The 26,379-nt window shown below is 38.5% G+C and overlaps 1 protein-coding gene and 1 long non-coding RNA gene across 5 annotated transcripts in view; one reads left to right on the top strand and one right to left on the bottom strand.

The window, feature by feature from the left end:
• The window catches only part of LOC136237613 (long-chain-fatty-acid--CoA ligase ACSBG2-like), a 116,029-nt gene that overhangs the window by 56,237 nt on the left and 33,413 nt on the right, over positions 1 to 26,379 (top strand). The gene's annotated exons all lie outside the window — the stretch shown is intronic.
• LOC136237619 (uncharacterized) lies at positions 18,494 to 20,100 on the bottom strand. The gene is made up of 3 exons (XR_010692587.1): positions 20,062 to 20,100; positions 19,868 to 19,997; positions 18,494 to 18,567 (listed from the first exon to the last, which is right to left on the bottom strand). It is a non-coding gene; the product is annotated as an uncharacterized lncRNA (long non-coding RNA).

The following is a 26,379-nucleotide window of genomic DNA, read 5'->3' as shown; positions in this document are numbered from 1 at the left end:
AGAGATTTCAGCTACAGACAAGTCACTTTATAGTTTATACAATGTTCAACTACAAGTAAGTCACTCTGTACAGAATTCAGCTACATACAAGTCACTCTGTAGAGGCATTTGCTACAAACAGGTCACAGTGTAGAGCGTTCAGCAACCAAAATCCCACCTGTAAAGAGTTCAGCTAGACAAACAAGTTACTCTGTAGAGAAAACAGCTAGAAACAAGAGAGAGCTCAGTTAGAAGAAGTTGCCCTGTAGAGATCTCAGCTGCAAAGAAACCCTGTAGAGAGATCAACTACAAACAAATCACCTGCAGAGTGTTCAGCTATAAACAAATCACCCTGTAGAGAGTTCAGCTATACAAGTCACCCTGTAGAGAGATCAGCTAGAAGAAGTCACCGTCTACAGAGATCAGCTAGAAGCAAGTCACCTTATAGAGAGCTCAGTGACAAAGAAACAATCCTGTAGAGAGTTCAGCTACAAACCAATCACTCTGTAGAGAGTTCAGCTACAAATAAATCAACTTGTAGAGAGATCAGCTAGAAACTAGACACAATATAGGGAATTCGGTTATAAGCAAATCACCCTGTAAAGAGATCAGCTACAAACAAATCACCTTGCAGTGAGTTCAGCTACAAACAAATTACCCTGTAGAGAGATCAGCTACAAACAAAACACTGTGTAGAGACTTCAGCTACAAACAAATCAACCTGTAGAGATTTCAGTTACGAACAAATCACCCACTTTAGAGAGATCAGTTACAACCATATCACCCTGTAGAGCAGGGGCATAAGAGGGGGGGTTCCAGGGGTTTCAGGAAACCCCTTTGGATTTTACATAGTACTCGAAACATTAAGAAATTGATACTTCAGGTTTCCAGAATCTGGAATCTGTCATGGAACAGGACACATTTTAAACTTTTATCTTAGTTAAATAATAGTTTCTAACATGATAGCAACACTTATAGCATTGTTCTGAATTGTGATTTTAGTGAAAAGATCAAGATACTCTAATAGAGCAGTCAGGCAATATATAAACTACTCTAATATAACAGTCACTTAGCTGTAGTGGAAACACCTTTTCAAAATTCCTGCATATGCCCCTGTAGAGAGATCAGCTACAACCAAATCACCCTGTAGAGAGATCAGCTACAAACAAATCACCCAGTAGAGAGATCAGCTACAAACAAATCACCCTGTAGAGAGTTCAGCTACAAACAAATCACGCTGTAGAGAGTTCAGCTACAAACATATCACCTTGTAGAGAGTTAAGCTACAAACACATCACCCTGTAGAGAGATCAGCTACAAACAAATCACCTTGCATTGAGTTCAGCTACAAACAAATTACCCTGTTGAGAGATCAGCTACAAACAAAACACCGCGTAGAGACTTCAGCTACAAACATATCAACCTGTAGAGATTTCAGTTACAAACAAATCACCCACTGTAGAGAGATCAGCTACAACCAAATCACCCTGTAGAGAGATCAGCTACAAACAATCACCCTGTAGAGAGATCAGCTACAAACAAATCACCCTGTAGGGAGTTCAGTTACAAACACATCACCCTGTAGAGAGATCAGCTACAAACAAATCAACTTGCAGTGAGTTCAGCTACAAACAAATTACCCTGTAGAGAGATCAGCTACAAACAAAACACCGTGTAGAGACTTCAGCTACAATCAAATCAACCTGTAGAGATTTCAGTTACAAACAAATTACCCACTGTAGAGAGATCAGCTACAACCAAATCACCCTGTAGAGAGATCAGCTACAAACAATCACCCTGTAGAGAGATCACAAACAAATCACCCTGTAGAGAGATCAGCTACAAACAATCACCCTGTAGAGAGATCAGCTACAAACAAATCACCATGTAGAGAGTTCAGCTACAAACAAATCACCCTATAGAGAGTTCAGCTGCAAACAAATCACCCTGTAGAGAGTTCAGTTAGAAAACAAAATCAACCTGTAGAGAGATCAGCTATATAGACACTAGACACAATATAGGGAATTCAGTTGCAAGCAAATCACCCTGTAGAGACTTCAGTTTCAAACACATCACCCTGTAGAGAGATCAGCTACAAACAAATCACCTTGCAGTGAGTTCAGCTACATCCTGTAGAGAGATCGGCTACAAACAAAACACCTTGTAGAGACTTCAGCTACAAACAAATCAACCTGTAGAGATTTCAGTTACAAACAAATCACCCACTGTAGAAAGAGCAGCTACAACCTAAATCACCCTGTAGAGAGATCAGCTACAAACAAATCACCCTGTAGAGAGTTCAGCTACAAAAAAAAATCACCCTGTAGAGAGATCAGCTAGAAAAACATCACCCTGTAGAGAGTTCAGCTACAAACAAATCACCTTGTAGAGAGTTAAGCTACAAACAAATTACCCTGTAGAGAAATCAGCTACAAACAAATCATCTTGTAGAGAGTTCACTTACAAACAAATCTACCCGTAGAGATATCAGTTACAAACAAATCACCCCCTGTAGAGAGATCAGATCACCCTGTAGAGAGTTCAGATACAAACAAATCACCCTGTAGAGTGTTCAGCAAGATAACAGTCACCCTGCAGAGACATCAGGTTACCCTACAGAGAGGTCAGCTAGAAGAAGTCACCTTGTAGAGAGTTCAGCAACAAAGAACCCACTCTGTAGAGAGTTCAACTAGAAACTAGTTATCCTATACAGAGATCAGCTATACGTAGAAACAAATCATCCTGTAGAGAATTCAGCTACAAACAAATCACCCTGTAGAGATTTCAGCTACAAACAGATCATCATCCTGTAGATAGTTCAGCTATAGATACAAGTCACTCTGTAGTAGGAGAAGTCACCTTGTAGAGAGATCAGCTAGAAACAAGTCACCTTGTAGAGACCAGCTACAAAGAAACTATCCTGTAGAGAGTTCAGCTACAAACAAATCACCCAGAGAGTTCAGCTATGAACAGATCACCCTGTAGAGAGTTCAGCTATACAAGTTACCCTGTAGAGAGATCAGCTAGAAGCAAGTCACCTTGTAGAGAGTTCAGCTACAAAGAAACCATCCTGTAGAGAGTTCAGCTACAAACAAATCATCCTGCATAGAGTGTAGCTGCAAATAAATTACCCTGTAGAGAGTTCAGCTACAAACAAATCACCCTGTAGAGTGTTCAGCTAGATAAAAGTCACCCTACAGAGAGATCAGGTCACCCTATAGAGAGATCAGCTAGAAGAAGTGATCTTGTAGAGAGTTCAGCAACAAAGAACCCACTCTGTAGAGAGTTCAACTAGAAACTAGTTATCCTATACAGAGATCAGCTATACGTAGAAACAAATCATCCTGTAGAGAATTCAGCTACAAACAAATCACCCTGTAGAGATTTCAGCTACAAACAGATCATCATCCTGTAGATAGTTCAGCTATAGATACAAGTCACTCTGTAGTAGGAGAAGTCACCTTGTAGAGAGATCAGCTAGAAACAAGTCACCTTGTAGAGACCAGCTACAAAGAAACTATCCTGTAGAGAGTTCAGCTACAAACAAATCACCCAGAGAGTTCAGCTATGAACAGATCACCCTGTAGAGAGTTCAGCTATACAAGTTACCCTGTAGAGAGATCAGCTAGAAGCAAGTCACCTTGTAGAGAGTTCAGCTACAAAGAAACCATCCTGTAGAGAGTTCAGCTACAAACAAATCATCCTGCATAGAGTGTAGCTGCAAATAAATTACCCTGTAGAGAGTTCAGCTACAAACAAATCACCCTGTAGAGTGTTCAGCTAGATAAAAGTCACCCTACAGAGAGATCAGGTCACCCTATAGAGAGATCAGCTAGAAGAAGTGATCTTGTAGAGAGTTCAGCTGCAAAGAACCCACTCTTTAGAGAGTTCAGCTAGAAATAAGTTACCCTATAGAGAGATCAGCTAGAAACAAGTCACCCTGTGGAGATTTCAGTTACAAACAGATCATCCTGTAGATAGTTCAGCTAGATACAAGTCACCTTGTAGAGAAATCAGCTAGAGGAAGTCATCTTGCAGAGAGCCAGCTAGAAACAAGTCACCTTGCAGAGAGTTCAGTGACAAAGAAACTATCCTGTAGAGAGTTCTTCTACAAACAAATCGCCCTGTATAGAGAGTTCAGATGCAAACAAATCACCCTATAGAGAGTGCGGCTACAAACAAATCAACCTGTAGAGAGTTTAGCTACATTTCAAGTCCCTTAGTAGAAAGATCAGCTGCGAAAAAGTTATCCAATAGGGAATAATGGACATGTAATAAATATATTTATATAATTACTGATAAAATCAAAAAACAGTTGAATTATTAAAAATCTGCTCTGTCTTTTTATTCTTCCTGTGGTAAAGAAATAGGATAGGTTTAAAAAGCCTACAAATACAAAAAGAAGTGATATCTAATCAAAAACAGCCAAGCTGTAAAAAAGGTGCGGCCCCTAAAAAGGCCAAGGTGAAAAAAGATGTGAAATCCAAGGTGGCGGCCAAGAAATGGCTGTGATGGTAGGTTAATGGTAAAAAATTTAATAACGACAATTAAGGTGAATTTGGTGCCACTTGGTCTTGGCTCAAAATTCACCTTAATTGTCGTTATTAAAATTTTTACCATTAACCTACCATCACAGCCATTTCTTGGCCGCCACCTTGGATTTCACATCTTTTTTCACCTTGGCCTTTTTAGGGGCCACGCCTTTTTTTACAGCTTGGCTGTTTTTGATTAGATTAGTATTAACCTGATGCACATTTGCAAATGTGTACATACACATCATAGAAACAACTTGTTCTTGGCTATCTTTGATGTGTTCATACAAAACCATATCACTGGCAATAGCAACAACAGTACTAGTCTGTAGGGTATTTTCACCATAGTCTGAGGTGGACTGGAGTCAGGAGATGTGGGTACACTCTTCAGAGACAGGTTTTCTCTATGGGCAACCCACAGCTACCACAACCATGTAGTGTGAACAAATTAGTACCCACATAATACTGCTTCCCTTACCCAATGGTATTCCTAAACCCACAACAATGCATTCTGCCTTTAAAAAACAAAAGCAACAACCAGTGTAGCTAGATGCTATTCAATTGTAATTGTTTATCAGTGTTAATTGCTGGACTAAGACTAAAGAGAAATAAGTAAGTACTGTTATAAAGCCTGCAGTATGTGGTATCACACTGATAACTGTTCTTACCTGTAGTTTGAAACATGATTCAATGAGGTGTATCTTTTCCTTCAGCCTATAAAGCCTCATTTCATTGGTAGCTGGCACTGTTTTCCAGAGTTCACCAAAGCACACATGTTGGCTTGGGCCCATGCATTAACAGCATGAGCTCGCTTAGTCCACTGTTTAATTGGACATTGAATTGCATGAAGTAGCAGTAGAGCTTACTAGAGCCTTATCACTGCATTCGGATTTCTTGCCAACTCAGGTGATCATCATTTTAAAAAAAAGTGTACATGTGATTTTACCCCCTCCCCCCTAGCGTACGGTTTGTACACTCGCGAAACGGCTGAAAATTGTGGACCACCCCTTAATAGACACATGTGCTTAACAACCTGACTCTAAAGTGTGGTGGTGTTTAAAAGAATTATTACAATGGTTCTCACTTACTTGCCAAAAGGAAACATGATTCCTTATAAATGCCTTAGCAGTATGTAATCGAACCCAAACATGCCTTCAATGTGACCTGATAATGTGAAATTTTAATCAGAACTTTAGTGACTTACTGACCGACTAACTGATTGATTTAACTTAACTAACAGATTCTTTCAGACAAACCGTAACTCAGCAATGCATACTAGTATTTTTTGCAATTGTTAATTTAAAAATGAAGTAGGGATGTATGCAATAAAAAGTAGTGAAACAAGAGATGAATGATGGTATTACAGCATAGCTTGGTGGGAAAATCCTACTTTGGCATTGAACAAAATAATTGTTATAGGTAACGTGCCAAAGTAGAGATTTTCCCACCGAGCTATGTTGTAATACCATCATTCATCTCTTGTTTCACTACTTTTTATTGCACTGGATCCCTACTTCATTTTTAAATTAACAATTATTTTAAATGCTAGTTTGTTTAGTTTTTTTTGTTGTAGCACAGCTAGCTACAGTGAAACTTGTGACTGTTATCACACATGATTGTTGTATTAGAGTATCTTGAGTCAGCCAAGGGGTGTGCAGCTAGCTAGCATCTTATTTAGTGTTAGGTAAATACCTACGTATAGATTGTTAAGAGGTGTGGTCTCCATACTCTATTGCTATAATATAGTCAACCTAGGTCTTTATATGAGGAATGTGGTCATGAATGGGATCCCAATCACAAAGTTGCAGGTATCTAGCTAGTATACCTCTTACAGTAGCACCAGAAAGCGCTTCTAAAATCCATAATTTTGTTGCAACTAAATATGCTGCTGAAAGTGTTGATATGGAAAATTAATGCCTCGATGTGGTTTTGTTAGATAAAGGAGACTAAAATTTGAGGTTTGGAAATGTTATATCTGGCTACCTGTGTTTTGTTATCATGAACCACAGTAGTGGTTCATAATACAGATCTCCTATGTTTTTTGCTAAAATCCTAATAGCACACACACCTAAACACCACCTTAGGAAGCTCCCCCAACCAAAAAAGAAGCCTTATAAGTTAATTTGGAAGAACTTTAGGTCCACTGGAAAATATGGAGTCTAAAGGAATAAATGAAAGTACTTTTTTAAATTTCTGAAACATGCCATGTTGTTCATCTTATTATTATTTTTATTGAATTAACCAAACCATACATATACAGAGCTGAAAAAAGCATTAGTGATATGCATTAATTAACTAAGCAAGTACCAATGGTAATTGTAGACATTAATTGTAGGGGTAGAAGGCTAATTAGCCTCTTAGTAGAACATTTCTCATGATCCTGCACAAGCCCAAAAGTGCCGCTTTCTGTAATTTAGAAATCATCTTCATAATATCAGCATCTTCAACTATACTCTGAAGGGTAGCTTTTAATTCTAATGAGATCAGGCCAGTGATTGATTATTTATTATTGTTATTATTATTACTAGGACCGCGTCACATACAACCAAGTACATACACCAACGTTGCAACCTACCCATTGGGCAAGTATAAACAGTGCCATAGGCAGCACTCAGAGCAGTGTGCGTGTACCGGTGGAAATGATACATATGCATACGTACACAGGCAAGGGAGTTTAATTGGCATCAGAAAACCACAATACTAAAACACAACCTACACAAAACCCAAGCTATATTGAAAGTAGCTATATATTGTAGGTGTGACGTGTCTCTCAAGATGACTCAGCAGTGAAGTGAGGCTATGCATGCAGAACAAGGGACATGGTGAAGGCACAATTAACAATTGATCCCAATCAAGCCAATATACAACAGACTCTGTTGTAACTAGAGGCCACAGGTGATGTGCCAGTATATCAGCGGTGTGGCATTGGCACAGTGATCACAGTCTATAATATTATGCATACAGCTATGCACAACATACAGGAGATAGTTACACATTGTTGTATATGCAGCACTGCATCGGCTTCTTGTTTAGCTATTATACAGACTCACAGTAGAGTAGTAGATAAGTCCAGTGGAAAATAATTCCAGCCGCTAGCAAGCCAGATGAAGGATGAAGATGTATAATACAACTACCACCGGTACAAGCATCACATTACTCATTACCTTGTTGTTCCAGCTGGTTGTTTATAAGCGCACCAGCTGGTATCCCAACTGGTCATCAGCTGGTTGTTCACTGCATGACGCCTGGAGCGCATATCCTGCAACAAAATACACAGTTACAAACATTTAAACATACTTGTAATGTTGTTGTTTACCAGTAAAGTGGCATCTGGCCTCTCCGCGGACATTTACTAATCTTCTCCTTCGGAGCAATCTGTAATTAAACAAGGGTGTGGTGCCGGGCATTATATAGAATTACACGTACGGTAAAGTCATCAGCACAAACAGGCATACTTATTATACGGTTGTGCCTTCATTCACAGGCGAATCTATCCCCGCTTAGTTGATGTCTCTAGGCCTCGTAGTTTTCTCAAACATTATTTATTATTTATTTATTTACTCATTCATTATTAATGACGTAATTTTAACCGCATTTCGTATTATTCTTAGTACTTGGTTGTATAATTATTACTAGGACCGCGTCACATACAACCAAGTACATACACCAACGTGACAGCCCCCTGGTGAGGCTATTAGGTGGTGAAGGTACCATCCCCAAATCAACTCAATATTATGTCATAGTAGTGACAGATACAACACAATAGTGGCATCGTAACTAAAGGCCACCAGTAGCTAAGTGCCAGTCCATGGTGTGGTAATGGCACAGTGATGTGTACACAGTATAATTATGTAATTATGTATATAAAACGTACAGGAGAGAACTATGCATTAATGCAGTATTGTCTGCAGCAATACATTATAGACAACATCAACAGATAAAAATTATTAGCCAATATACAGTAAAGTATCAACATCAACTAGAGCTAAATAAGGTTCATCAGTGGTGTAGCAATGGCACAGTGACAGGTGACACACTATAATTATGCATACACAACTTGCAAGAGATAGCTACACAATATTGTAGGAGTATGCATCAGATAAAGGAAGACAGCCAAGCCAGCCAGAATCTAGTAGCTAAGCCAGGTGAAGGCAAATAAGATTAAGCATGTATTCAATTGCCTGACACCAACACAAAGGAAGTTCGCCATGCCAGCTGCACAAGACAAGATTGTTTACTTGTATTTCATATTGTAAAGAGTATGGCATGTGTTTTAATGTTTTGTTGTATTGTTAATTAATTAAATATTTTATGTGACTGGCAGCTGGCATGGAGACTTGAGACGTTATACAAACATAAAAACTTACTTATAATCTTCTTGTTTACGTGTAAAGTGGCCTCTCGCTGTTCTGAAGTCACTTCACGGACATTCGCTAATCTTCTTCTTCGCACATTCTGTAATTAAGCAAGGGTATGGTACCAGGCGTTATATAGAATTACATGTGTGGTCAAGTCATCAGCACGAACAGGCGCAACGATTATACGCTTGTGCCTTCGTTCACAGGCAAATTGATCCCCGATTAGTTTATGTCTCTAGACCTCGTAGTTTTCTCAAACATTAATTATTTATTATTTATGATGTAATTTTAACCGCGTTTCGTAATATTCTTAGTACTTGGTTGTATAATTATTATTATTATTATTATTATTATTACTAGGACCGCGTCACATACAACCAAGTACATACACCAACGTGACAGCCCCCTGGTGAGGCTATTAGGTGGTGAAGGCACGATCCCCAAATCAACTCAATATGTCACAGTAGTGACAGATACAACACAATAGTGGCATCGTAACTAAAGGCCACCAGTAGCTAAGTGGCAGTACATCATTGGTGTGGTAATGGCACAGTGAAGTGTACACCGTATATGTATACAAAACATACAGGAGAGAACTATACATTATTGCAGTATTGTATGTAGCAATACATTATAGGCAACATCACCAGATAAAAATTATTAGCCAATATACAGCACAGTATATCAACATCAACTAGAGATAAATAAGGTTCATCAGTGGTGTAGCAATGGTACAGTGATGGGTGACACACTATAATTATACACAGGTCCGCCCAGAGAAATTAAGGGGCCCAGGGCAAAGAGTTAAAGTGGGGCCCCAGGAGCAAGGAGGTTTCCATTCTGAATCACAACTTTACCCAAGCTGTAGGTCGAAGAAAAGAAAAAAAAAGGTCGTTACATGCTGACAATGACAATAGCTACCCCTCACCAACCATATCTCCTTATTTATAAGCTTGCTACACTGCTCCTCTGAAGGTTACTGTGACTACTCTATTAGAGTATCTAGATCTGACTGCTCTATTAGAGTATATCGATCCTTTAAACAGGTATTCATGGGGCTTCCTGGGCCCCCTTTCAGGCTGAGGCCTGGGGCAAAATACCCCCAGTTCCCCCCCCCCTGTGGGCGGCCCTGATTATGCATACACAACTTTCAGGAGATAGCTACACAATACTGTAGGAGTATGCAAGCCAGATGAACCAGATAAAGGAAGACAGCTAAGCCAGCCAGAGTCTAGTAACTAAGCCAGGTTAAGGAAAAAGATTAAGCACATATTGAATTGCCTGACACCAACACAAAGGAAGTTCGCCATGCCAGCTGGACTAGACAAGATTATTTACTTGTATTTTATATGTAACTGTATTGTAAAGAGCGTGGCATATGTTTTAATGTTTTCTTGTATTGTTTAATTACATATTTTATGTGAATGAATCCACTGGCAGCTGGCATGGAGACTTGAGACGTTACAAACATAAAAACTTACTTGTAATCTTCTTGTTTACATGTAAAGTGGCCTCTGGCTCTCCTGCTGTCACTCCACAGACATCGTTAATCTTCTCCTTCGTGCAATATGTAAATAAACAAGGGTGTGGTACTGGTAGAATTACAAGTATGATCAAGTCATCAGCACGAACGGGCGCGATGATTATATGTTTTTGCCTTCATTTACAGGCGAATCTATCCCCGGTTAGTTCATGTCTCTAGACCTTGTAGTTTTCGAGAACATTAATTATTATTTATTTATGATGTAATTTTAACCACATTTCGTATTATTCTTAGTACTTGGTTGTATAACTAGGCCTGGGGCAAGTACAACCAAGTACTACCACCAACAGGACAACCTACTAATGGGGCACGTACAAACAGTGCATGGCCAACACAGTGTGTGCAAATCATGTAGAAAAGATGCACAGGATGTGATACATATGCATACGTACACAGGCAAGGGAGTTTAACTGGCATCAGAAAAACCAAGTTAAGTTAGCTCTATTGAAAGTATATGTTGTAGGTGTGACGTGTCTCTGAAGATGACTCAGCAGTGAAGTGACTCTATGCAGAGCAAGGGACATGGTGAAGGCACAATTGGCAAATGATCCCAATCAAGCCAATATGGCACAATAGACTCTATTGTAACTAGAGGCCACTGGTGATGTGCCAGTATATCAGTGGTGTGGCATTGGCACACTGCTCAGTCTAATATTATGCATACAGCCATGCACAATAAGTAGAGTAATAGTTAAGCCAGGTGGAAAATAATTCCAGCCGCTAGCAAGCCAGATGAAGGATGAAGATGTATAATACAACTACAAGTATTACATTACTCATTACCTTGTTGTTCACGAGTGCATCAGTTGGTTGTTTACGAGCACATCAGCTGGTATCCCAGCTGGGAATCAGCTGGTTGTTCACTGACGCCTGGAGTACATATCCTGCATACAAAATACACAGTTACAAACATTTAAACTTACTTGTAATCTTGTTGTTTACGTTTAAAGTGGCCTCTGGCTCTCCTGCAATTACTCCACGGACGTTTAATAATCTTCTTCTTTCACGCAATCTAGAGGGTGTGGTGCTGGGTGTTATATAGAATTACACGTACGGTGAAGTCATCAGCATGAACAATAAAGTTGTGCCTTCATTCACAGGCGAATCTATCCCTGCTTAGTTCATGTCTCTAGGCCTTGTAGTTTTCTCAAACATTATTTATTTATTTATTTATTTATTTATTCATTCATTCATTCATTATTAATGACGTAATTTTAACTGCATTTGTATTATCTTTAGTACTTGGTTGTATAACTAGGACCGGGTCATATACACCAACATTTCAACCTACCCATTGAGCAAGTATAAACAGTGCCATAGCCAGCACTCAGAGCAGTGTGCATGCTGGTGGAAATGATACATAGACATATGTACACAGGCAAGGGAGTTTAACTGACATCAGAAAACCACAATACTAAAACACAACTTACACAAAAACCAAGTTAAATTAACTATATTGGAAGTTTATATTGTAGGTGTGACATGTCTCTGAAGATGACTCAGCAGTAAAGTGAGGCTATGCACAACAAAAGACATGGTGAAGACACAATTGGAAAATGATCCCAATCAAGCAAATATGGCACAATAGACTCTGTTGTAACTAGAGGCCTCTGGTGATGTGCCAGTATATTAGTGGTGTGGCATTGGCACTAGTTGGCACAGTGATCACAGTCTACAATATTATGCATACAGCCATGCACAACATACAGGAGATAATGTATATGCAGCAATTCATCTTCTTGTTCAATACAGACTAACAGTAGGGTAGTAGTTAAGCCAGGTGGAAAATAGTCCAGCTAGCAAGCCAGGTAAAGGATGAAGATGTATAATACAAGTATTACACTGAAACATACTCATTACCTTGTTGTTCATGAGTGCATCAGCTGGTTGTTTACAGGTGTATCAGCTGGTTGTTCACTGGCTGTTTGCACAAGCGCATCAGCTGGTTGTTCACTGATGCCTGGAGCACATATCCTGCATACAAAATACACAGTTACAAACATTTAAACATACTTGTAATCTGGTTGTTTACATGTAAATTGGCCTCTGGCTCTCCGGCAGACATTCTGCAGATGTTTACTAATCTTCTCCTTCATGAAATCTGTAATTTAGCAAGGGTGTGGTACTGGGCATTATATAGAATTACACGTACGGTCAAGTCATCAGCACGAACAGGCGTACTTATAATACGGTTATACCTTCATTCACAGGTGAATCTATCCCCACTTAGTTCATGTCTGTAGGCCTCGTAGTTTTCTCAAACATTATTTATTTATTAATTTATTTATTCATTCATTATTATTTATGATGTAATCTCAACCGCATTTCTTATTATTCTTAGTACTTGGTTGTATAATTATTTTTCCACAGGGCTAGAGCACAATGTGAGTACTTGTTGGGGATAAAAACTACACAACTTTCCTTCCTAGTCTTTCTTCACGTCCATGACCTATTTTTAAATGTATAATTACAATGATAACACCCATTCTCAAGCATATTTGCTTCTTGTAGGTTCACTTTGCCATTAACCTTCTGACTTAATTTCTGCAAGGGTAACCAATGTGTTAATTGTGTTAATAAGTATCCAATCTATCTATGTTAACAACTTCATTTGGAAACCTTATATCATGACCTATATTTAACCACAGTATATTAAGTTCATACCAGAGCAACAATGTTGTTGTGTACCACTGTGTACTTGATTTATTGTGATCACATAGCTGCACAAATCAGAAGCCATACTATGGCTAACCACAACATGCTATACACTGCTTATAGTTGGATATGTCAAAGCTGTATAGTACAAAGTACATTCAATAGTATGGAAACGTGTTTGCTAACTCTGATAATATTAGCTGACTACTTAAAAGCTATCATACACTATGATAGTAGTGTATAGTAAGGACCACAAAGGAGTAGGCGTGGCCCATGAAATAGTATCACCAAAAAAACAGCCTCAATTTCCCCTAATGACAATCAGGAAGTATTGGTTAAGTGAAACTAAGCCCAAACAAGCTTTCAGATCGACTCAAAACGCTTTCAACAAGTTGCTACGGAATTTTAAAAATATTTTATTTAACAGAATTTTCTATTGACTGAGTAAGTAAGTAACTGACTGATTCCTTCAGACAAGTGCAACTCGATAACGGCTAAGGCTACGGGCTTGATTTTTTCACTGTTTGATGTCGCTTCGACCCGACAGGTGCCTTTTGGCATACCGCAGTACGTACAATGCATTCTTTATGGACTTACCAGTGTCCTCCTTTGTGTTCCAGTCATCTTTGCTGACAGCGAAAAGTGTCAATTTGGCGACAGCGCATGATAGCTTCCCTTCGTAACGGAAGTCGTCCATATTTGTCATAGTGGCTATTTTGATATCAGAGGTGCTTTTCAAACAGTTCTTGATTCATACTGCTGTGTAATGGGTTGAACATAGCCAACAACGAAGCGTAATGGATACTTCACTTTTCAGATGATAATTGACATAACTGGGTGCGCGGCACAATTTCTTTCTTTCGGTATGCGTGGATCGCAGAGATGTTTTCGAACAGCTCTTGATTCGAAATGCTGCATAACAGGTTGAACATAGCTAACAATGGAGCGTAATGGATGCTTCACTTTTCAGACAATAATTGGGGCGCGCGGCGCCATTTCAGATGCGATATGCGTGGGTTCGCCAGTCATAATAATTATTTACAAAAAAAGTTAACAAACAAGTACACAGAACAATTTGGAATTTTCAACTAGAGTAGGGACCATAATACATCAATAAAAAGTACTGAAACAAGCTGGAATAGTGCACGATATTAATTCGCAGTAAAACTATAAGAAGTGTTATATCCCTACTGTGCATTTCCATTATGGTATCTTGAGCACAGTAGGGATATAACACTTCTTATAGTTTTACTGTGAATTAATATCGTGCACTACTCCAGCTTGTTTCAGTACTTTTTATCGATGTATTATGGTCCTTACTCTAGTTGAAGATTCCAAATTTTTCTGTGTACTTGTACTGTACACAATGACTAACTTGACATATATGTTTAGTACTGTGTATATCAAGCACCACCAGTACCTCGTGTTAGCCATCCATAAACAGATATATAAAAAGTAAACAAACTAGTGTAAAAATAATTTTCAAAAATTAAAACATGGGAATAGAGACCGCTGAAAAAAGTAAAGAAACAAGGGTCAAACAAGCCAGCATGTTAAACACACAGAGATCTCTATTGGATTCGAATAAACATTTAGCTATATAGAAGCATTCTCAGTACTTATCTTCCCCTGATTTATGGAGAAACTACTGTTTTTTCTTTAGTTTCTACCATATCTGTTGAGTCCAAATAGAGATCTCTGTGCGTCTAACATGCTGGCTTGTTTGACCCTTGTTTCTTTACTTTTTTCAGTGATCTCTATTCCCATGTTTTAATTTTTGAAAATTAATTTTTACACTAGTATTTATATTTACTGTGTACTTCGTGATTTTCATTGCATAAGATGTGTCTAGGATGATTTTCAAAGGCAGAATTTTGGGTGGCTCATGAAATTTTTGGAACGATCCCCACTTAAACAGTACTACTGTACCATTTGATATGCCAGAGACTTGATATTTTGAAATAAGATGTCACTTGTACCAAAGATTAGTCTCGTGCCCAGACCCACCACTGTGTAAGGTATGGTCTGGTGACTTATGCTACGTTTTTGGCCCTCCACCATATTGTTTATGAGTATGTATCCATGATTTCAGTTAGCCATCTTTGTCATTCTAAAATCACATAGAGGCTGAGTCAGAGAGCCTGATCAGAAAAAAAGGTGTAGAGCCCAAAACGTTCAGCATTGACACCAGACCCTACCTAATGCAGTGGGTGAATTCTGGACACAAGACTAACCAAAGATGTGCCTTTTGTATGCAGAAGATACACTGCACTGGAGAAGAGTGCAAGGATGTGTAGTAACTGCATGTTAATGGTTTGAGTATCCTAAGATGCAAGGACCACTGCCAATTATCACAATATGTGACCATCTCAGCAAAAACCCGTCTAGTTCGCACAACCTCCGATTTTTTTTTTAATTTCTCGGCATTATCTGCATTGTCCAAGGAATGGTTCACCAAAGTTTCAGCCTTCTGTGGTGAGAAGTTTTGGAATTACAGCACTTAAAAGTAGGAAGAACAAGGAAATCAATTTGTACAGTGACTATACTAAAAATAAACTACAGGCACTTGCATTCACAGCCATAACTTCTGTTAGGATTAGTCTACAAAGTTGGAATTTGGCTTACAATGTTCACCATGGATTGGCAGATCAACCAAGGTATAGTTTTAGCTTTGCAGTCACTTGCGAATAGGTGTATGAAGGCGGTTTTGTTGAAGAAATGGCGATGATTTTGTTTACGTCTACAGCTTCATAAACAAACGCACATGACACACAAACCATTGGGGCTACAGAAATGAAATAGAGGTTTTCAAACCCCCCATGAGTAGGTGGATAAGATGGTGTATAGGTTTAATCGATTGGAGTCTTCCTTCTTTGAGTACTGGCCTGATAAAAACTTGCGTATTTTTCTTGTAGCATGCATAATTTTACAAATTATTTTTAAATTTCGATTTTCTCAATACGCATGCTTGTGCAAACTAGATGGGTTTTCGCTGAGATGGTATTATGCGATCGGGCTTGAGGCATGTGGGAACAAACTATACCATAACAGGTTATATCTCAGCACTAGAATAATCTACAACTTGCATTACAAAGCCAATTAAAAGTAGGTGCCCACATGCCCTGTTTTCACAGGCCCGTTGCATTTATTGAAAGTTCCCTATGTCTACAATTGAATAAACACCATTTTCTAATTTATCCTTTGTAACCTGTTAACTTAAGTTTTTTTAAACGTCCGGGTACTTACAACTAATACTAACTAAAACTCCTGCAAACTAAGGGTACTAAAACTAACTAAACTCCTGTAAACTGAAGGTACTCAAACTAATACTAACTAAAACTGCCTTTTAAACTGAATACTAAAACTATATAGAACTAAACCAAAATGATTTTGCAGTACTAGGACCAACACAAATATACTATGAAATGTAAGGCATTTTTGTGAATAGTTAGTTAGGATTCTGTTGCTTGTCTGAGCTGGTTTTTTACTGAAGTTTAAACTTTGCTATTCATTATGGTTAGTGTTATGTAAACAAGATTATTTTGACTAAGTAGTTATGTGTGTAGCAACGTCAATAAAACATAATTCAGCCAATAGTTGCCAAGAATTCAATAATCAATGGTTTTAAGGTATGGCAACTGTTATCATAGAAGTAACCACTCCAGCAGCTATGGTACTTTTAAGGATCACAAACATCTCAGTAACCAATGTAGAAACTTCAAGGGTATTGAAATGACCTGTCCTCTGCTCCACAGTAGTAACAATGGCATCATATGTAACTCTAAGACAGCTGGTCCTCCTTTCTTCTTCACAATAACCAAGTCATCTGTTGCAGTGTGGGTATAACTGTCCAGGATGAGACTTGACGATCCAAGTCCCCAAAAGAGCATCCTCTACCGCAAGCAAAGAACATTACATTTAATTCTTAAAAGTAAGTGAAATTCTCCACTCATGAAAGTAAAAGTAACTGGCAACTGAAAGGGCTGATATCTGGAGCAGCTTAGAATGAATATTGCTACATACAATTAACCAAGTTTTAACACAGGATCTTTATCATTGAGTCATGTTCTACACATTCAACATTGTTGCAATCCTACGTACTTAGCTGTAATTGGGTAATTTAGCTTTCCCTTTTCTCTATATTTACCATTGAAAAGTGGTCAAATTTCCAGACAAAAAATTCATTAGGAATGCAACAAAGTTGAATGTTGAACATGCTTGAGTAAATGATAAAGGTCCCATGTTAAACTTTGGTAATTGTAGCAATATTCATTCTTGGCCGCTCCAGATATTTAGCTCTTTCAGTTGTTAGCCACTTTTATTTTTACAGGCATGCCCTTTTTACAGCCATGCACAGTGGATTTTACAGTATATACACCAAAGCCAACAACTGGTTTTGGGATGTGTATATATACTACATACCCAGGATTGGAAACGGAGACACATGATCCAATTACTCATGTACATTTGCTCAAAGCAATCCACGTTGGAGCACACACCCCAAATAACCGCCCATTTTCAAAGTGTTTGTATGGTAGAAGACAAAGGAGAAGGCTTAATATCCAGGTTGAGATACGCCTAAAGCCACTAATACTGGTAGGTCAATAGTTACTTAGGTGCCTACCGGGGCCAGAGATTCGTACCTAGCGAATTTGCTGTTCTGTCATGTAAAAACCATTTAGCCGATGGACTCAAAAAGTTTTGGGATGTGTGCAGTGTAGTGGGAACATTTCCAACCCACAAAAAATGTATACAAGATTAGCGTTTAGTTACTCAAGTGGTACTAGCTAAGTAATTATGTCCCTTTCTTAGCTGTTTTGCCCCTACCCCAGGCCTGTAGCCTGTACAAGAATATGGTAAAACTCTTAAGTGCTTCTAGTTTCAATCATTTATAAACCTGACAATTTCAGAAGTTAAAATGATAGGCAATTCTGTATAGAGTGGTACTGTACAGCTCTCAAACTTGAATAGTACTTCAGCTAGTCAAAATATTTATCCAAAGACCTATTAATAGATAAACAGTTTAAACATTTGATAGTCACATGGAGCACTGATTGAGACAAGTGTACAATGTTGTGCATGTTTCTGTGTTGGAACAGAAAGTCAATTGAGAATACATAATGAATGTTGTAATAGAGTATGTTATATGGTTCCTACCACTATACTCAATTTCAAGGCAGTGGCTGTTTTAGCTATTCACAGTAACTACAGACTCTAGATAAGTGACATAATGTCATAGCCGACTCCATTGCTGGATAAGTACAACCATCCCTCTAGCAATATGTTGCAATATAAACTGTTGTGCCGCACCGTCATGTTGTTAATTTATTAGTAAGAACGGCCTGAGCTTGGTACAGCATAGAAATTATATAATTTTTCTATAGTCAACTTGTCTGCTACAAAAATCCTATGTGAGATGAGTCTTTCACAGCAACAAACACTGTTATTGTATTCCTTGACAAGTGGTAGAAAGACACAGCACAGGAAGAGTTTTGTTGACCTACAAAAACAGTCTACATAAAGATTGAGCTACATTAGCAAATGCAACACTAACATTGTACAATGTACAGTGGAACCTGTCCTGTATAGAAAGGTCACCTCTCTGAAATTGGCCAACTTTAATTCCTTTAGTGAGGCAGCTATACACTAACCCAATTGTATAAAGCAAACATCAAGAAATGTTGGCCTGAAGGTGACCTAGGACAGGTTCCACTGTACACCAAACACATTGATGTCATGCATTCACAATGCAACAGTCAAAAGAGAGGGAAATCACAGTAATCATATACTGCACTGTGCTAAGCAGAGATGCCGTGTACGTTTATCACCACTACTCTTGCCACTACTATGGTACATTCACTTTAAGGTACGTGAGGGCAGCTAATTCTGGACACTTAGCTTGTCCTCAGCAATGGAAGAATCCCACAATGATTAATTGTATTACAACATATAATTGTACAAGAAATGCACCATAAGATAGGCCTTGCAACCATAGCTACAGTTACTGTTAACTCGTCAATGGGATAGGCTGCAGTTGTTTTAGGACTGGTACCCATACCATTAGGCCAGACTACTTTTTTCTCTTTGTCACTGGGTAGGGAGAGAAATGGTCTGTTTCAAATCCCCAATTGTCTTGACATGTCATGAGGTTACATTACAAGCATGCAGTATTAGTGACTCCGTGTGCTTAAATTACATTACATTATGATAAAACAACAATTACTAGAAGACTTCAATCATTGATAGAAACCAATAAAACTTTAGACACCAACTGGATGGTTCAACTATTTCATTACAATGGAAAGATCCACTGGGCTATACCATCATTGTCGTTGTTTCACTCTCCCAAACTCATCTACCTATTCACACCAGCAAAGTTTCTGCTCTAAGGGCTACTTTTCATCTAGAAATGCACTCTAATTTTGTAATTACATAAATTTAATTTGTTTTGTACTTTCCCTAGCCATATCACCTTAGTCTGGCGCCACCCGCCCCTTCGCAAAAAGTAAGGGTCTGGGGAAATACAAATACCAAATCATTTCAAAAGGAATTCAATTAGACAGCGCACTTACTGCTGGTGATGTCAGATGATTGCCCTTCAATTCGAACAAACACATTGTGTTGCCAAGGCAATTTATGTGTGAACGTCATTGGCACGCATTAAATGACTACCTCCGAATCTGAGCAGTAGAAATGATTTAGTATCTGTATTTCATCAGACCCTTACTTTTTGCAAAGGGGTGGGTGGCACCAGACTAATATCACCTGTGCTGTCTGCTCTGTAACAATAATGTACGTACCATTGTGTCTGAGCATGGTCTGAGTAATTCAATCTCGAATTCAATGAACCGGTGACCTCGCCGCTGACCGCCCATTCCTGTCGAGTTCACCTGGTCAGCTAACTCCAAATAATGCCTTCGTTTAGTAAACCTATGAAATACGAAATGTTGAGTTCAGTAGCCTTTATGTTACTATTAGCTAGCTATGAACTCACAAGAAAATGAAAAGAATCAACTACTCACCTGGCTAGTAGGGACAAGTCTATTTTGCTTTTTTCCCACCTATTTTTCTTTCCAGCAATTCTTTTATTTTCACCTATTATGCTCCATATTTTGCTCAAAAATTATATATTTTGCTCACAATTAGTCTTTGTTAATTGACCATCTCCAAGTGAAAATCACAATTTCACCTTAAAGTGACTTCTATTAGAGTATCTCGATCTGCACTTGCTCTCACAATGCATAGCAAGAAACTAGCTAGTATATTGCTTAACATGTGTGACTGTTCTATTAGGGTATCTCGATCATCTCTTGTTCTTCCTGTAACAGTTAGCTATGTATTGTTGATATTACTTTTATCACATGTGACTGTTCTATTAGAGTATCTCGATCTTTTGTACAGTTTTTATGTCCACTTCACAACAAATGCACCTATTATGCCAGTATTTTGCTCTTTGCTTTTACCCACCCATTATGCCAAAAATTTTGTCAGAAAAATCGACGCGTCCCTACTGGCTAGGCACGTCGCTGTCTTAAGGATGCAATCCAATGCGGATAGTTTGGATAAAAACTGGCGTTTCCAATCCCGGGTACATAGTATATATAATCTATGGATTTGTTTTTGCCCACATTTCTACAGACACAATAATTATTATGGATAAAAAAAAGTCACAATTGTGTTTATAAACCAGGCATGCACCCACAGCCAGCCTTCACATGTGCCTGTTTCTTGAAATTGGTTTGACAAAACTGTGTGTCTAAATGTCGGTATGCCTGTCCAACACCCACGTGAGCAAACAAACTTTGACCTACATAGAGGCTGTTATGTACTATTTTAAAGGTTAGCTTTATGTTTTCATTGTGTTTACTTGAAGGGGGTGTGTCCAGCCACTTGAAACATTTGGTAGAGGCTAGGCTATATGCTGTTATAGGTGTATAATGACTGAAAAACAATGTAACAGGCGTTGTAAGCTACCAGGAATGGTGTATCCTTTCAAGTTGAAAGGGGGCATGTCCCCTTTGCACTTAAGTAAATATTAAAAGCAGCCATGAAGCTTTCTATAGAGAATTTGTATATGAAAACACAATAAACAAACTATAAAACAGTTGAGAAGACATTTCTGTGCATAATTTGTTATTTAAAGTGGTTTGTTTTAGTTATGCTTACTAAAGCGATGTACAGCATGAAATCCATTGAATTTTAATCTTGGCACCCCTTTAAACATGCTTAATAGAACATCTTTAAATAGGCTGTAGGACCAGGTACCCTACAGACCTTTAGCACTCATGCTGTAAAACCTTATTAACCCATTGACGGACAAATTCTCCAGGACCCCTGGCCGAATTATGGAATCGCATCATACTAACCGTCCAGTACACAGAACTACTTAGAAACCATATATCTAAATACTTGCTATAAACTAAGGAGGTCAACTGTGCTGTTTTTGTTTACATAACTCAAACAATAAAGTCTAAACCTTGGTAAAAACCAGCCCGAACAAACAACGGAATCCCAACTAACTGTTTACTAAGGTGTATTACACTCCAAAGAACTATTCTATACAGTTTACTTACAGTGCGATCCATTCCATAGCTGGTTTCTTTGTGATTTGTCCCATTTCTGCTGTTGCACATGCGTATCTGCACTTGTGTCCACCATGCCATGTCTGAGATAAAGCAGCTGACTGTCGACTTTACCTGTCTCCATCAATGTATAACACTTTCTTTGTAATCAGCTACTAGGTTTTAATTCGAAGAACGATTTAATTTGCCTATTATAATAGGTTACACTTTATGCTATTGCATAACAAACACGCACTAGTCTGGGAAAGGTCCGGTTATCCCAGAAACAGGACCTCTATAGGCGTGTCCATTTCAGTACTACCGCATCTTGTTATGAAATGCATTTTACAAGTTATGGCAAGGCTAAAGTTTATTCTATGATCAAGTTATGATATCATGCCACCATATGGCAGCAGTGGCCATTAATGGGTTAAATAAATAAATAAATAAATAATGTACAGCAGGTATTGTTACAAAAGAAGGTGAGAAGCAAAACTACGATAATTAATAGCATGCTGCGTGTTAATTTATAAAGAGTAAAAAAAAAAAAAAAAAAAAAAATTAATTCAAGGGCAAAGGGTAGTATTTACTGGGAACCTGGTTTTTAGAAGTAGCACAGCTTAACACTTAGAAACGTTGCCATAAAATGTGAGCGCATTATTCAATTGCCTTGATATTTGGCACATTTAAGGGAAGGGGGGAGGTAAAGTGGCACATCTTGGTACCATGTTTGTTCGAATACAATAAACAGTCAAGGAATTATTAGCGATTATTCACAAAAAATAATACCAGTAAGTTGTCACACCTACAGGGTAAACCACTTATAGGAAGAAGCTGAAAATCAGTACGTGGATAGGGTAACTATTGAACCTCACACCTTTGCAGTTAGAAACCAATCGAGGTAAATACCATAAAGATACAGCAAAAAAATCAACAGTATGTAACAACTACACTATCGAGACTGCTTTTAAAAATGATTACCTGCCATGCCTACTGGACAAACCGCTCAGGGGAATTAGCTGAAAATCAGCGTATAGATGTATTTATCATCTTAGAAAGGTCCTTTAATAGTTTAGAGAGAATCAGATTTAAAGCTGTTGAGTTATAATATGAAAACCAACTACATGCAGCAAGTGCAAGATCGAAATATTCTAATAGTGCAACCACCCTAATAGAGCAGTCAACTTAGAGATAAATTACTCTATTAAAACATTCAGCTATGTCACAAGTCACCTTGTAGAGGATTTACCTCTGTTATAAGCCATCCTGTATAGAGTTCAGGTACAAAAAAGTCACAATCCAGTCACCATGTAGAAAGTTCAGCTAAAAACAATTCACTCTGTAGAGAGTTCAGCTACAACAAGTCACCCTATAAAGTGTTCAGCTACATTAGAAGTCACCCGGTAGAGAGTTTAGCTATACATCAAGTCACCCTGTAGAGAGTTCAGCTTCAAACAAGCCAACCTGTAAAGAGTTCAGTTACAACCAGTACCCTGTAGAGAGTTTGGTCACATTAGAAGTCACCCTGTAGAGAATTCAGCTACAGCAAGTAGAGTTTCAGCTATACTAGTAAGGTCTCCCTGTAGAGAGTTCAGCTACAAATGTACAGAGTTTGACTACAAGTCACCCGTAGACAGTTTAGCTATGAAACAATTCACCCTGTAGAGAGTTCAGCTACAATAAGTCACCTTGTAGAGAGTTCAACTACAGTACTAGTCACCCTGTAGACAGCTTAGCTGCAAACAATTCACCCTGTAGAGAGAAAGTTCAGCTACAAATTAAATCAAGTTACCATGTAGAGGTTCATTTACAAACAATTCATCCTGTAGAGAGTTCAGCTACAATAGAATTAACCCTGTAAAATGTTCAGCTACAAACAAGTCACCCTGTAGAGAATTCAGCTACAACAAGTCACCCTGTAGAGAGTTCAGCAACGTAAGAAGTCATCTGTAGAAGTGAATTTTGAACGGAACCTGATGGAGGAGGAACGGAAGGCCATCCTGAGTGATTCAAATCACAGACCATCCCAACACACAGTTTCAATTCTTGGTGTTCCTAGAGAACTCCAACTTGATAATACTGTTGCTTCCACAAGAGAAGGTCCACAACATTGCATGGACAAGCCAGAGTCTTTTGAAGCAGCCGACTGTTACAACCTGTCAACTTTCCTAACTACTGGGAAAGATGACAGCAGCTGCACCAGCAATTCTGTCAGTGCTAATAATTATGATACCAACACCTCCAACTCCTGAAGATACAGTTTCTGAGGCAGCGTTCAATCAACCTTTCACATTGAACAATGGTACAATAGTGGACAGACCAACTACGTAACTGCTTGGAATGGGAAAGACCTCATCCAACCTTATAATAGACAGACGCTTCCTTAGTGGGCTGGTGAGCAATATATAATGGTGTGCAAACAAGGGGCTGTGATTCCAGGAAGAGCAGCTAGAACCCATCAATGTACTACTGAATGAAGGAATGTTTGCTGTAAAAGCCTTCACAAAAGACAGGAAGCATGTTCACATTCACCTCAGAATGGACTTCTTTCATACATGACCAAGATGGGAGACACAGACTGATGGAAGTGGCATGTCAGATTTGGGACCGGTGTCTTCAATGGAAGATAGCCATCTCACCATCACATGTACCAGATTTGGAGAACCATGGGACAGACCAAGAATCTCAGTAAGTACAGATATCTGCAAAGTAGAAGCTCCACAAGAAGGTTTTCAACAAAATCTGTGCTTGTCTGGGACCATGCACACTAGACCTGTTTGCCACAAGACTGAATCACTGGACAATTATGTGAATTGCAGGCCAGACCCTGTCAACAATCCTGCCATGAGAAAATACTGGCATTTGCTGCTTGGTACCATCAGAAGTTTTAGCTTGGTCTCAGTAAATTTGCACTGCACTCATCTAAAAACCAATCATGGTTAATCAGTGAGTGGCAATGTGGCACTTCAAATACTAACTTCATCTTTCTTCACTACTCATTTCATTAACCTCCACAATATATATCATTGAGTACATCAGTTTTCTAGACTCTTATCTGATCTGATCCACTCGACTTCTTCACTGAAGCAGTGTACAACATTTCAGTTTCGCATTAAAGTACACCTCACCACTCCATTATCAAGAAATGAAATCCAGTTACAATACAACAAATGCTTATTATTTGTACTATGGCTTTACTTCTCTCTCCTCATCTGTCTCAACACTCGAACTGTCATTTTAACATTCAATTTTAAACCATGTATTGTGTGTCCACTTGAGGTGTTACGAGGACTTTCCAAGAGATTTTCCCTGAATAGATCACATGACACTTGTCAGGCTGGTGGTACTTCTTCTTAGTCATGGTTCGACAATGTGATACTATAAGCTGTCAAGAATTATTTGTGCACTGCCAAATTTTTTTGTGTGATGGTCAGGCAAAGAACTGTGATGGTAGGCAAAGCCCACCCCTGCTACATTATGGCTTTAACTAGCTGGCTTTATCTACAGTTACTGTATGTTTCTGATACATCAGGGGTACCAGAGTAAAGGTGAAAATGGTAGCTATGGCTTCTATAATGCTGCTGAACTGAAGGCAACTAGTCTGTATGGAGTCTGGGGGCATGCTCCCTCAGGAAAGTACAAGTACTGCAATTATTAGTTTTAATTGCTTCATCAAGTTTGAAAGTTTGTTTAATTTCAGTCAAAAATAATTGGTGATAGAGGCTCTGATCTCATGCACTAGTTGTACTCTGATGCCCTTGTGGTACATTAATTAATTGTTCATGGCAATAGTGCATGTTTCATCTCCCCGAGTCATGATGATTGAGTCCTCTACTCTTTTCTCTGCTGCTCCAATCCTGAAGCTGTGACCACCGTATTACCTTTCTGCAAAAAATGGTTGTATGATAGTAACAATTAAAAGTCCATAATGGACTCTTATTATGCATGGGCTCTTGATAATAATGGCTATGTATTTAGCTATCAGGTTACATATCCAATGTATTAGATCTGTTTGGTATAAACTGCTATTCCATGTACTATGAGGCCTGGGAAATGTGAGGCTCTAGCTCCCCAGTTAACCTATCACTGATAAAAATGAGTGACATCCACCCCGAAAACATCTTCGCTATAAAAAAGGTGCATCCAAGAAATTACGAGTGCCTGTAACCCAATGTAAAAACAGCTCAATTGTAGAGAAACACCTCATAAAAGTAAAAACAACTGGTAACTTAAAGAACTGATATCTGGAGTGGCCAAAAACCAATCTTACTATAATTACCAAAGTTTTAGCAAGAACACATTGGCTGTAAGATTGGTACACCCATGAAAGTAAAAATAACTGGCAACCAAAACAGCTGAAATCTGAAGCAGCCACGAATGAATGTTGATATACAACCAAATTATTAACACAAATTTAACACTGAACCTTTATCATTCAGCTGTGGTCCACTCTTGCTGCATCCAAAATTAATTTCTCTTAGCTCTAATTTGCTGGTAATTTGGTCGCCTTTTTTTGCTCTATACACTGACTATTATTAAAAAGGAGGCCAAATTACCAGCCAATTAGAGTTAAAAGAAATTAATTCAGCAAGAGTGAATATAGAACACAGCTGAATGATAAAAGTTTAATGTTAATTTTTTGTTAATTGTAATTAAATGTATATCAAGATTCATTCTTGGCTGTTTCAGATATCAGCTGTTCTGGTTACCAGTTACTTTTATTTTCATGAGTGCACCTGTTTTATAGCCAA

This window comes from Dysidea avara, chromosome 11 (genome assembly GCF_963678975.1).
Source record: "Dysidea avara chromosome 11, odDysAvar1.4, whole genome shotgun sequence".
Classification (NCBI taxonomy): domain Eukaryota; kingdom Metazoa; phylum Porifera; class Demospongiae; order Dictyoceratida; family Dysideidae; genus Dysidea; species Dysidea avara.
This window is presented reverse-complemented; position numbering and strand designations above follow the sequence as displayed.